Source organism: Oncorhynchus mykiss, chromosome 6 (genome assembly GCF_057628025.1).
Source record: "Oncorhynchus mykiss isolate SJ-2025 chromosome 6, ASM5762802v1, whole genome shotgun sequence".
Taxonomy (NCBI): Eukaryota; Metazoa; Chordata; class Actinopteri; order Salmoniformes; family Salmonidae; genus Oncorhynchus; species Oncorhynchus mykiss.
The window spans coordinates 58447857-58462836 of record NC_143027.1 but is presented as its reverse complement, the minus strand read 5'-3'; positions in this window follow the sequence as shown (position 1 = coordinate 58462836).

Below are 14980 nucleotides of genomic sequence, written 5' to 3'. Positions count from 1 at the left end.
TGTCATTGATATTGAGGGGGTTCAATTGAAACCTATGACTACTTTTTCCCCTCCCAAACATCGACAGGCAAATCTCGTACACAATTGATTGTGATGAACTGTCTTTTGCTGGTCATCATTCTCTCTTCGACATTCAGAAAGTATTTATACCTTTTGAGTTATTTTACATTTTGTTGTGTTACATCCTGAATTCAAAATGTATTAAATGTGGGGGAAAAAATCACCCATCTACCAAATAATGACAGAGTTAAAAAAAAATGTCTTTAGAACATTTTGCAAATGTTTCGAAAATTAAATACAGAAATATCTCATTTACACAGGTGTGCAACATTGCTACACACTCTAATATGACCCGTGGTCCTTCTAGCAGTCTCGAAGGACAAAATGCCCACAGTCATCTAGCTACAGTACGTAAGAGATTAATATGTTTATTTGATTGATAAGACTGAACTAGATCAAAGGTAATTCAATAATCAAGACTGCGTTGTACCTTTAACCAAAAGCCTAACAAATGAACAACTCTCAACCCTCCTGCTGTGTTCAGGTCGAATTGGACCAATTTACAAGTTTTCTCTCTGAAAAATATAGTTAATTTAATCTGATTGTCATAAGGTTCCATGACTTTGTCCACGCAGGGCATCTGAACACACAAAATACATTTTGATAATTTTCATAACATTTTGGGTGTTTTATTTATCTTTTGTACACCTGTGGTGTTCCTGGTCAAAAATGACCGGTCATTAGAAATGAATGGGTGAGACTACAATTAGTGTATAAAATTGAGTTCAGGCACATGCAAATTCATCAGAAGGACACACTTCCTCTCCTAGACCCCCACATGCAATTGTGTTTGAGCGCACACACACACACACACACACACACACACACACACACACCTCTCACCTTTCCCCAGTAGAATCTTTCCCCTACAGGAACCACACCTGTTGGCATTCTCACAAACAATCACAACATTGTTTCAATAATATATAGAGGTATATATATAGGTATATAAATCCTTTTTGAGGTCTTGCTCACAATTCATTCTGTGGCATCACAATGACCAAATGATATACTCTATGTGAGGCTCTTGATCATATCTTTGATCATGACACTGGTGAGGAGGAGAGAGACTTTGTTAAACTTTGACACAAAGCAGTCTGTGATAAATAGCACAATATGTTTCATCTGAGTATTTGTTATAGTCAAAATAATCCCCACATTATGCTTTTTTTTTACTGAAAAATAGTTGTATGAGCTCAGGTCAATGAGGCCAACAGGCCATAAATAGCAAATAGAAGTTCATAACTTGTAATGTTCACAAGAACGTAAGTTGATAAAAAGATCTAACACAACATTAGGTGATAAGATATGCATTATTATGAATTTATAATCAGCTATAATGGGGGCGGTCAGTTTGGACAGGGAACACACAATTAATTAACATGAAACGAACACAACAGGAGGGTTAAGACATCCTCTATTTCAAGTTTCAGTCAGACCACCCAGCCAGCCCGAGCCGCCTGCACGCCCGACCCACACCAGTCTAGTCAATTACTAAACTCTTGCCCCAACACAATTTCCTTCCCAAGTTTTGGAAACAAAAGTTTTAAAAAATAATTTAAAAAACTATTTTTGTCATAAGGTATTCCACATAAGGCATTCAGACCTTATGAAAGTTTCCCAGTATATCCTTAATTATGGAATAAAACACATCCAGTGATACGTAACTTGACATTCCTGCCATCCATTGTGACATTGTGGGAGGATAAGCAACCTTCCAATTATTAGCACTGCATTTCTAGGCAGCTATAAATGCTAGTTTACACAGTTTATTCTGATAACAGTCTCCAGTATCAACATTTAAGTACAAATGAAAACAGGGAGAAGGGAGAATCTGTAGACATGCTGAGATAAAAGAACATCCTCCTTGCCAGAATTCAGCCAGCCTTCAGACAGCCTTCACAAGACCATAACACATACAAATAGAGGGAGCTCAAAAAGTATTGGGACAGAGAACATTTTTGTTGTTTTGGCTCTACTCCAGCACTTTTGAAATTATACAATCACCATGAGGTTAACGTGAAGACTGTCAGCTTTAATTTGAGGCTATTTTCATCCGTATAGGGTTTAAGAAATCACAGCACTTTTGTACATAGTCCCCTTATTTCAGGGGACCAACAATATTGGGAAATTCACTTATACACTACATGACCAAAAGTATGTGGACACCTACTCATCAAATATCTCATTTCAAAATCATGGGCATCAATATGGAGTTGGTTGCCCCTTTGCTGCTATAACAGCCTCCACTCTTCTGAGAAGGATTTCCACTAGATATTGGAATATTGCTGCAGGGACTTGTTTCCATTCAGCCACCAGAACATTAGTGAGGTTGAGCACTGTTGGGTGAATAGGCCTGGTTCGCTTTTGGCGTTCCAATTCATCCCAAAGGTGTTCGATGATGTTGAGATCAGGGCTCTGTACAGGCCAGTCAAGTTCTTCCACACCAATCTCAACAAACCATTTCTGTATGGACTTCACTTTGTGCACAGGGGCATTGTCATGCTGAAACAGGAAAGGGCCTTCCCCAAACCACGAATAACAGCCCTAGACAATTATTTCTCCTCCACCAAACTTTACAGTCGTCACTATGCATTCGGGCAGGTAGCGTTCTCCAGGCATCCGCCAAAACCTGATTCGTCCATCGGACTGCCAGATGATAAAGCCTGATTCATCACTCCAGTGAACACGTTTCAATTGCTCCAGAGTCCAATGGAGGCAAAATTGACCCCACTACTGGCGACACTTGGCATTGCACATGGTTGTCTTAGGCTTGTGTGTGGCTCCTTGGCCATGGAAACCCAATTCATGAAGCTCCTGACAAACAGTTATTGAGCTGATGGTGCTTCCAGAGGCAGTTTGGAACTCAGGAGTGAGTGTTGCAACCGAGCACTGCACTCAGCTGTCCCGTTCTGTGAGCTTCCGTGGCCTACCACTTCGCGGCTGAGCCGTTGTTGCTCCTAGACATTTCCACTTCACAATAACAGCTCTATCAGGGTAGAAATTTGACGAACTGACTTGTTGGAAAGGTGGCATCCTATGACGGTGCCACTTTGAAAGGAACTGAGCTTTTCAGTAAGGTCATTCTATGCCAATGTTTGTCTATGGAGATTGCATAGCTGTGTGCACCGATTTTATACACCTGTCAGCAACAGGTGTGGCTGAAATATCCGAATCCACTAATTTGAAGGGCTATCCACATACTTTTGTATAATTAGTGTACCTTAAACCGATGATAGCTGAAGAGATCCAGAGACCCCTCCAGCTCAGGGCCGTAACTATGCTTGAAAAAAGATAAAGGCAACTTGTAAATTGTTGGTCCCATGTTTTATGAGCTGAAATAAAATTCCTAGACATTTTACATTGGCAGAAAAAGCTTATTTCTGTTAGTATTTCTCCTTTGCTAAAATAATCCATCCACCTGACATGTGTGGCATATCAACAAGTTGATTTAACAGCATGATCATTACACAGGTGCACCTTGTGCTGGGGACAATAAAAGGCCACTTTAAAATGTGCCATGTGTTCATTTCTCTACCATTAGCCGCCTCCAATGTTGTGTTAGAGAATTTGGCAGTACGTCCAACCGGCCTCACACACGCAAATCACATGTAACCACGCCAGCCCAGGAACTCCACATCTGGTTTCTTCACCTGCGGGATCGTCTGAGACCAGCCACCCGGACAGCTGATGAAACTGAGGAGTACTTCTATCTGTAATAAAGCCCTTTGTTGGGAAATACTAATTCTGATAGGCCCCTGCCCAGTCATGTGAAATCAACAGATTTGCCTAATTTAATTATTTCAATTGACTGATTTCCTTATATGAACTGTAACGCAGTATATTTTTTGTATAGGTACTGCACATGATGTTTGAGTCGCAACAACAAGCATTTACATTTCTCAGTAAACGTATTCTTTTTTATCTGAAGTTGTGTCCACATGTTGTGTTGTACTGTCTTTTGATCATAGTGTGACTGGTGGCTAGCCTAGTAATAGATCTTCCCTTTAGCAATCTTCTCCGTTGTGTTTTTTGTCATGGCAAAAATACTGTGACAATGAATGAATGACGAAGTGGGAGAGCAGGCCAAAGCTTGGGAAAGCATTTTCAGTTTGATTATAGAAACTTTAGGCAAGGATTTAAGGACTAATAAGGACATTGAAAGTCTGTCGGAATTATTTTGCCGGTCAAGGATGGATTACTTCTAATTGTTGGAGTGACACAGCCGACTGGCTATTACTTTATAAGTTGTTTCCCTTCAAGATAAACGCTACAAATGTCGGCTCAATCGGATATTACCTTAAAATTTGAACCCGGATCTTCTGCAATACTTCAGCGTTACGGATTGAATCCAGCTGTAAAACCTAGATTCAGGGCTGGATTCAGTTGGTATCGCCCAAGATTATCTGTCATAGCCTAGTTCGGTGATACAGATTGAATCCAGCCCTAAACCAGGGGTTAAATTAAAATAAATATTTGATTATGTTCCTAAGTGTGGAAAAAATATTTAGAGAAACCTAATTTACAACTGAACAGCCATAGAATGTTGCAGTGTCATGTAAATGTATCATTATGCAGAAACCTAAATACATGGCTCTAAATATAGCAGTTTTGGATATGACACAAACCATTTGCTGGATTACAGGCATTGGGTCACTTAGTTGATCTTTGTAAGGAAAACAGTACAAGGTTGAGTTGTTAATGCTGGGTTACTGATGTTTGGTCATTGAGATATGAGCCAGTGGGTGGGTTAATTCTTCCACAAAATACAGAAGATCAAAGTGATCCGGCAAGCTCATCAATGAGGATAGTTGAAGCTGTGTAGCAAGTCTACCAGACACCGCATTCTGCGCTGAGTGGAATTGCAATGGGCCATGGGTGTTGGGCAATGGGTGTTGTAGCTGACCAAAAACTGTGAGTAAAAAGCTAGATAGGCTAAGATAACTAATTACTAATGATCCATTCAGGTTAAATAGACCTAGCTATCATAATGACATATCTGTCGTTGACAATTTTAGACAATTTAAGCAAACAACCCCATGCCTGCTAGCTTGAGCTTGAGCCAGCTAGCTGGCTAGCTAGTCAGTCTGGAGGCAGACAATTACTTTAGGCAGCTAACGTTACAGTGCATTCGGAAAGTATTTAGACCCCTTGACTTTTTCCCAAACCTGTTTTGTTACAGCCTTATTATAAAATTGATTAAATCATTTTAATCATCAATCTACACACAATACCCCGTAATGACCAAGCAAAAAGACGAGCACTGATATAGCTAAAAATAAAATCACAACCATCACCAATTAATTGTTTTTATACAGTTTGACAGCATGTGATTGTGATGGCATTGAATGGAAATATAAATATAATGACCTAACCTCTGATAACTTGAACAGAAAATGTAAAGGAACGGAAGAAACAGTTTACCGTTGACAGAAGTTGCATTCCATGGAAATGTAAGTCCACTTACAGGGGGGAAAAAAATCCTACAAAGTGTACCTATGATGAAATTTACAGGCCTCTCTCATCTTTTTAAGTGGGAGAACTTGCACAATTGGTGGCTGACTAAATACTTTTTTTGCCCCACTGTATATACTGTATTCTATTCTACTGTATTTTAGTCAATGTCACTCTGACATTGCTCAATCTAATATTTATATATTTCTTAATTCCGTTCTTTTACTTCAAGATTTGGGTGTATTGTTGTGAATTAATAGATACTACTGCACTGTTGGAGCTAGGAACACAAGCATTTCACTTCACCCGCCATAACATCTGATAGATATGTGTATGTGACCAATACAATTTGATTTAATTGTGAACACAGACCGTGAACACAGTGAACACAGACCTCAAAAAGCTCCTCTATTAATCTTGTTTAGGGAAAATTAAAATATCCTACCTACAACACCAAAATCCAATGAATAATTTCATTATTGTTTTTTAGTGAGTACAATTGTTACAAATGTTACTTGAAAAATGGCGCAAAAGCCCTGGTATTTGAATGTTTAATTCCATTTGGATCAGTTGTCGGTCTACTCTTTACATTATAAAGACACAGTAGCAGGCCAGTCTGGCTGCATTTTTACTTCTCATACTTATGAGCTGTCTTTTACCAATCATCATTCTACAGAGTTGGTGTTCCGAAAGTATCTATACCCATTGACTTATTCCACATTTTGTTGTGTTACAGCCTGATTTCAAAATGTATTACTTTTTTTCCTCACCCATCTACACACAATACCCTATAATGACAAAGTAAAAAAAAAATGTTGGAACATTTTGCAAATGTTTTGAAAATTAAAAACAGAAATATCTCATTTACACAGGGGACAGTGTACCTGCAACTTTTATAAAAGTGAGGGACATAACCTGCCTTGGGGTCTGGGGAGGACTTTTTCGGGGCATCTAAAGCAAATTTCTAGCTGTCTTGAAGCAAAAAATGCCCATGGTCATCAAGCTAGTTAAGAGATCATTTTAATATGTTTACATGATTGAAAAGACTGAACGAGATCAAAGGTAATTCAATAATCAATATTGCGTTGCACCTTTAACCATAGCCTAATAAATGATCAACACTTAAAATAATAAAGTACAGAGATATTGGATTGTCTTTATTAAGACATCCTGTATATCAAATTTCAGTCAGACCACCCAGCTAGCCAGAGCCGCCTGCACACCCAATAACTAACAGTCTAGTCAATAACTCAACTCTCCACAACACAATTTCTTTTCCACCTTTTTTTTCCAAGAGAAAGGTTTGGAAACAAAACAAAAATAATCACTCCTTTTGTCATACTGTATTCCAAAAGGCATCCAGACCTTATTTAAAGTTAGCCATTATACTCTATCTTGTATTAAAAAGTGATATATAATTTCACATTCCTGACATCCATTATGGGAGGATTACCAACCTTCCAATTAAGGGCAATGCATTTCTTAGCAGCTAAAATTTTTTGTTTTATCACAGCTCAGAATAAGACCCAGATGCAGATAGTTCAAAATAACAAAAGTGTATTAACAAAATGGGGCAGACAAACGACAGGGCAATGTCACATGGTACAGAACAACAGGCAGTCAGAATGGTCAAAACCAGGAAAAAGTGACTACAGAGAAAACAGGAGTATGGGAAAAATGCGGGTAGGCTTGACGAGACAAGATGAACTGGCAACAGACAAACAAAGAACACAAGTAAAAATGCACCGGGGATAATGGGGAAGATGGACGATATCTGGAGTGGGGTGAGGACAAGCACAAAGACAGGTGAAACAGATCAGGGTGTGACAGTACCCCTCCCCCCACCTGGCGTCCTACCTGAGAGCTTACCTGGTTGACCGGGGTGTCCCGGCGGTGGAACTCACTGATGAGGCCTGGGTCCAGGATGTCCCTAATGGGGTCCCAGCACCTCTCTTCCGGGCCATAAACTTCAGAGTCAACCATGAACTGGAATCCCCTGCTCTACGGTCGAACCTTCAGGGAGCGCCTCACCGTGTACACTGGCTTGTCATCGATGAGACGGGGAGAGGTGTGGGCCTAGAAACAGGAGACAAAGGGCTGTGAGACATAGGTTTAATCCTAGACACATAAGTGGGATGTATACGGAGGGTAAGGGGCAACAGAAGACGAACAGCAGAGGGATTAAGAATCTTGGAGATGGAGAAAGGGCTGACAAAACAGGGGGAAAGCTTGTGGGATTCCACCCGGAGAGCAGATCCCGAGTGGACAGCCATTCCCTCTAGCCGAGACGATACCGAGGAGCCAGGGTCTGGTGGCGGTCCGCCTGTTGTCGATACCTGGAGGTGGTCTTGAGAAGAGCTGACCGGGCTCTCTTCCAGGAATGGCGACAGCGGCGGATGAACATCTGGGCAGAGGGTATGCTGACCTCTTCCTCTTGCTCCGGGAAGAGTGGGGGCTGATATCCCAGGGAACCAAAAACAGGTCAGAGACCAGTGGCAGAGCAGGGGAGGGTGTTGCGGGCATACTCAACCCACACGAGATGCTGGCTCCAGGTGGTGGTTTTGGTGGAGACAAGGCAGCAAAGAGCTGTGTCTAGGTCTTGATTGGCTCACTCCGACTGGGGGAAGCCAGGGTGCTGTAACCCCGGATAAAGCGGCGATAAAAATGGGCAAATCCCAGGAAGCGTTGTAGCTGCATTCTGGACATAGGTTAGGTGTCAATCCACCACCACTCTCACCTTTCCGGGGTCCATCTGTACATTCCCCTCAGCGATGATGTAACCGAGGAAGGCGATGGTTCTCCAGGAGGTGCTGGAGAACCTGTCGGACATGGAGCACATGTTCTTGGGCTGAACGGGAGAAAACGAGGATATCGTCGAGGTAGACGAAGATGAACAGGTTCAACATTTCGCGGGGAACGTCATTAACCAGGGCCTGGAACTCAGCTGGAGCGTTGTTAAGACCAAATGGCATGACCAGATATTCTTAGTGACCACTGGCCATGTTGAAGGCAGTCTTCCACTCGTCCCCTTCCCGTATCCACACCAGGAGGTAGGCGCTCCGCAGGTCTAACTTAGAGAAAATGGTGGCCCCCTGGAGCGGCTCGAAGGCTGAGAGCGGGTCTTAACCATGATGTCTTTGAGGCCTGCAGCCATGAAGTCCTCGATGTAGGTCTCCATAGCTTTAGTCTCCGTACCTGACAGTGAATACAGTCGACCTCGGGGTGGTGTGGTGCCTGGGAGAAGGTCGATCCTGCAGTCATAGGAGGAAGCGAAGTGGCCTGGAACTTACTGAAAACCTCCCGGAGGTCCTGGTAATCTGCAAGAATGACGGAGAGGTCGGGGCAACTTCCGAGCCTACAGGAAGACATCCTGGGGCAGGCTGCACAGAATTCAGGCAATGGGCGTGGCAGAATGGGCTCCAGCCCGTAATGGCACCAGCAGTCCAGTCGATGAGGGGATTGTGTCGCTGGAGGCAAGAGAATCCCAATACCACGGGAATCTGAGACTTAATCAGCATGAATTGAATAGCCTTGCTTTGATTCCCAGACACTCGCAGGTTGATGGGAGTGGTATTGTGGGTGACCTTGCCTATAGAGTGCTCGTCCAGCACTCTAACGTCAATGGGAATGGAGTGGGGATGCCCAGCTCGGACGCCAGGGTGGCGACCATAAAACTCTAATCGGCCTCAGAGTCGATGAGTACCCGGAGAGATTTAGACTGGTTCCCCCACAGCAGGATGGCATGGAGAGGGGTGCGAGAAATGGGAGCGGGAAAGTTCTACGTATGGCCCACCAGAGTACGCACCCCTACCGGTGAGCCTGGTATTTTAGTGGACATGAGGACCCGAAATGACCAGTAATCCCGCAATACAGGCAGCTCCTCTGCGTAAACATTCGGCTGGAGACAACCTAGCTCTGCCTAGTTGCATTGTCTCAAGAAGAGGCGAATCGCCAGACTTCGGAAACTCTCAGGGGAACTAGGGAAGCCTCGGATTCTCTAGGAAATGGAGATATCGGGGACTTCCGGGATCAGACCACTCCTTCCTACATTCAAGTAGCCGTCAATCAATCCGGATGGTCAAGGCAATGAGCGAGTCGAGATCCGCCAGTAATTCCTGGGCTGCTAGCTCATCCTTAACGTCCTCCGATAATCCTTGCAGGAACATGCCGAACAGTGATTCCCGGGTTCCAGGCACTCTCAGCTGCCAATGTGCGGAAATCCACCGCATAGTCTGCCACGCTACGGGAGTCTTGCCGAAGCTGGAGTAACTCCCGGGCAGCCTGCTGACAGCCAGGTTACTGAGGGGTTGGAAGGTTGTCGTTGTGGTAGGCTGCCTAACAGACAACCCACGGAATTGCTCAAGCAACGTATCCAATGCACGGTCATGGCATTCGGCTAAGGTCTGGAAACATTACATAAGACCACGAAGCAACTCCTCGTGCCTTCCAATGGTGGCCCTTGGGAGGAGACGTCGTTGCGGAGCTGGTCCGAGTCTGCTGGGTCCATCAAGGCCAGTTTGTTTTATCATGGCTCAGGATAAGACACAGACAGTTATGCGATTAGCATGAGGTTGCTCAATGCCACACAGCCAGGTCAATCAAGGTGTGGATGGAGGTCCACCAGATCAAGACCCTGTCATCTCCGGACCTGAACCCCATTGAAAACCTCTGGAATGTGATCAAGAGGAAGATGGATGGTCACAACCATTAAAGCCGAGCTGCTTGAATTTTTGCTTCAGGAGTGGCATAAAGTCACCCAACGTCAATGTGAAAGACTGTTGGAGAGCATGCCAAGACGCATGAAAGCTGTGATTGAAAAATCTGGGTTATTCCACCAACTATTGTTTTCTGAACTCTTCCTAAGTTAAAACATTAGTATTGTGTTGTTTAAAAATGAATATGAACTTAATATCTTTGCATTATTCGAGGTCTGACAACACTGCATTTTTTGTATTTTGACCAGTTGTCATTTTCTGCCAATAAGTGCTCTAAATTGCAATATTTTTATTTAGAATTTGGGAGAAATGTTGTCAGTAGTTTATAGAATAAAACTAAAAATGTAATTTTACCCAAACACATACCTATAAATAGTAAAACCAGCAAAACTGATAATTTTGCAGTGGTCTCTTAATTTTTTCCAGAGCTAACCTATAAGCCTATGGTACTATTGACACACATGGGCTCATTTTAAACCTGAGTACTTTAACCCCTCTCAAACATTGGAATCAGTATGCTGAAACATACTGCTGCCTTGTGTGAAGACTCTGTAAAGGTTTGGTGTGAACAGAATAAAAGTATCAGAACCAATGTAAGACCCAGATGCAGACTGTCGAAGTAACAATATTTATTGTAGCAACAGGGGCAGGGAAAGACAGGTCAAGGAAGCAAGGGGTCGATAATCAAGAGTATGGGGGCAAAGTTACAGGACGGCAGGCAGGCTCAGGGTAGGCAGAGGTCAGTAATCTAGAGGGTTGTTGAGGTACAGATCGGCAGGCAGGCTCAGGGTAAGGGACAGGCAGAGGGGTCAGGCAGGCGTGCTCACAGTCAGGACGGGCAAAGGTCAAAACCAGGAGAACAAGAAAAGAGAGACTGGAGGAAGCGCAGGCACAGAGAACACAAACCGCTGGTTGACTCGAACAAACAAGACAAACTGGCACAGACAGCCAGAAAACACAGGTATAAATACACAGTGGATAATGGGGAAGATTGGTGACACCTGGAGGGGGGTGGAGACAATCCCAAGGACAGGTGAAACAGGTCAGGGCATGATAAAAATAATGAAGAAAAGAGGAGCTACAGTCTCTGAAAAAAACGACAGTCAGACCCTACCATTGCAGTTCGACAGGCAAATTAAGTTGGGGAAACCGTGATTTTTAACACAGTTGATCATGTTTCTGAATGCAAAATACTATTGTCAAACTAGTACTTCTACATGCCACTGCTCTCTGACCTCACCTCTACCTCCAAAGAACAGATCAGAATGACATTGTCAGGGGCGTAATTTTTTAATTTTTTTTAAATGTGCTAAAATTTCTAAAAACATGTTTTCACTTTGTCATCTTGGGGTATTTTGTGTAAATCAATTTAATCAAGTTTGAATGCAGGCTGTAACACAACAAAATGGGGAATAAGTCAAGGGGTATGAATACTTTCTGAAGGGACTGTATATACACGGAGTATACCAAACATTAAGAACACCTTCCTAATATTGAGTTGCACCTGTCTCTTACCCTTCATCTACACTGACTGAAGTTTAACAACTGACATCAATAAGGGATCCTAGCTTTCACCTGGATTCACCCAGTCAGTCTTTATCAGGGAGAGAGCAGGTGTTCTTAATGTTTTGTATACTCTATATTTCATCTTGTGTTGTGTGCTTGTTCTTTTAGCAGGTACTGCAGGAATGTTTACAAATGGCATGCCCATCTTTTTGTGAGAAATTACACTGGTCACTCAAAACATTTATAAAGTATTCATAAGCACCTCCTCTTAGAATATGAATTAGACCATTTGAGGAGGTTTGCATCCTAAGCAACCTGCCTTAGTTTGAATACAGTACCAACATACTGTAGCTACTGTAGAAGCTAAACGCCGTCTGCTGGAAAACATGGTAGAGCATGGGTGGAATAGGCATTGTGGTGCTTATGTGAATTTCCTTTCTTTTTCGGCTTCAGACTAATGCCTATTCTCACTTAAAACTTTAATTGTTTTTACTTTATGTTTTTTACACCGGAAGGTGATTATGCAAAAGTATTATACAACATTATAATACAGCATAACACAGCAATAAAAGTAAACAATAATGACAAATGGAAACAGGAATAATGTAGTTCATATTTATTTAATATTAACAGCTGATTTTCCAGAGGGAAGCGAAAAACCAGGATCCCAATTAAGCCAATATGGAGTAAACTTTTTTTAGTAAAATGTTTCCCTGATCTCTTTTAAGACCTTCAAGTAAGCTCCTGGAAAATACTTAAACAATCAACATTGTTAGGTTCTAATTTTCAGAGTAAAAACACAACGGACACTATGAAAGCTTAAACCAAGTTTATTCTTCCCAGAGGGTCAATACAGCTGCATCAGACAAAGACGGTGTTCACACAAGTACTGATATTTAACCCTTTCTCCCAGGCTGAGTCTCCTCCTACACATCTGAACCAACATTGTATCTTCACTGCTAGGCAAAAAACTAAGTAATACAGCCGTAAACTTTTCTTCCTCCTTTAACGTGACCTGACCCCCTTCATCACTAATCCTTGGTTCTCTCCCCTTACCAATGCCTGCCACATGTGAGCGCTTTCCCTGCACTCAGAACATTCCAAGCTTAATTGCTCACACTATATGCCTTCCTCCTACATACAACTGTTAACTTCTGATGTAGACCCTCTAAACCTAAGCATTCAATATTTCAATACCTGATAATTAACCCTATCCCAAGTTTAGGAGTTAGTATCCAGAATCCATCAGTCCCCCGATTTGAACACTTCACTCCATACGGTTCAACATTAAATAAACTTGGAAATTACTTATAAATGGACAAACAATGATAATAAAACATGAACACAAAATAAACATAATTAACATTCACAGTGATGTTTACAAACTCAGAGGCTTATGGCATCTGTTTTATGATCACACCATACATAATCTTACTTTCATTTCTCATAGAACCGTGAAAATAACGTGTCACGTGATCTGTTGACTTCTTCCAGTTCAACATTCTCCTTCTGGTTCCTAAGAGAGTGACAGCACAAGACTTAAAAAGCCAAAAAGAAACACAAAATATAACAGCATTAATAACGTGTTAAGATACACACAATTATACATGCATGGTAACCCAAAGTTTGATAACATGACAATTCCCACTCTCTCTTAGCCCTCATACAGAAATGTATTCGCTTACGTTACCCACTGACTAAGTCAGCACACACACACATCCAATAATGCTTGTCTTTAACACTCCAAATATGTGTACAATAACTTGGTATATTATGTCATCTGTTTTTCAATTTTATACAGGCTGAATCAAAATGAAAGCCTCATTCTATTTTAGATTCCACGCACGGGAGCACCAATAATGTAGTGTCTTTGGCTATGCCGGATTAAGTGACATGCTATTCTATAAAATGATTGGGCTAATCATGTAAATGTAATTAACTAGAGAGTCGGGGCACCACAAAATTATTTTTATAGAGCTGTCATCTTCCGAATAAATTCTTAAAGACCTAGTAATATTTTACATCAATAGCAATCAATATTAATCATCATCTTAAGTCAGTCTCATCTGAAAGTTGTACATTCTTGGTTATCTGCAAGAACCCTGGATAACAAGTTGAATCAGCAATAAAACATTGTGTTCAATTATTTATTTACTAAATACCTAACTAATCACACAGAATTACACATACACAATTAAATCATAACTTGATTACAAATTACGTCATGAAGGAAAACGTCACTAGCGGGCGGAACAGATATGACACCTTGTTACACAAAAGAAAAGGGCTGGGTTTGAGTGAAAGTGCAGGAAGACAGGAAAAAAGGGTGAAGCTGTGCCATCGTAAATACAGTATCTTATGCATTCTAAATTACTGCCCAGTTGGAAAAGGAAAATGCAATAAAGATTTACTCTGAGCTGCGCTTCGGTAGGTTGGTGGTTGCCCAACCAAGTCCTTTGTCCTTTGAAGAATGTCTCTGCCGGTAAATTGCATACGTTGTAGTAACGTTGTTGCGTGGTAGATGGGCTACTCTGTCTGTTCCTTCCTAACCTGCGTTTGCAGCTGCTGTTGCTAACTCAACGGCTAGGAGGTATCACTTCTGTAGTGAATAAGAGTTCAAAGTTCATACCATTCGCAACCAAAGCTCACGCTGATGTTGGCTTCGTTCTGTAGTTATTATCTGAACCATTCTGACATCAGACCGTCGTCCTCACATTCTCGGAACAGGAGATTACATTGTCGTCAAGGCTTTATATAGGAAGGGAGAGGAGGGCGTGTTTGAAAAGTTTTATAGCCCATGTCCCTTCACAGGGGCGGGCCACTGATTGAGCATAGTCCTAATTTATGTAAACCCAAATCTCACATTTTAGAAGCTAAAATCACATTTCATCCCATCACGAATAATTTCATATTCAAACATTTAAATGGAACAACAATTCCATGTGAATCCGATAACTCTGATGTGTAGACTTTCCACTGTAGAGTTTATGTCATCTTATCATTGATGAGAATGTCTCAGATGACAACCGAACATCATATTCATTAAGTACCACCGCATATGTTCAATTGGTCGGATTACCTGAATATTGTTCATTTCCCCCCACCTTCTGATGTTCCCATAATCTCTATGGTAACTAAGGGCTTTGTAAATGAGAGAGAGAGGAAAAAGGAGGGAAGAGGTATTTATGACTGTCATAAACCTACCCCCAGGCCAACGTCATGACACCCCCTTGTTGCGAGGAGTG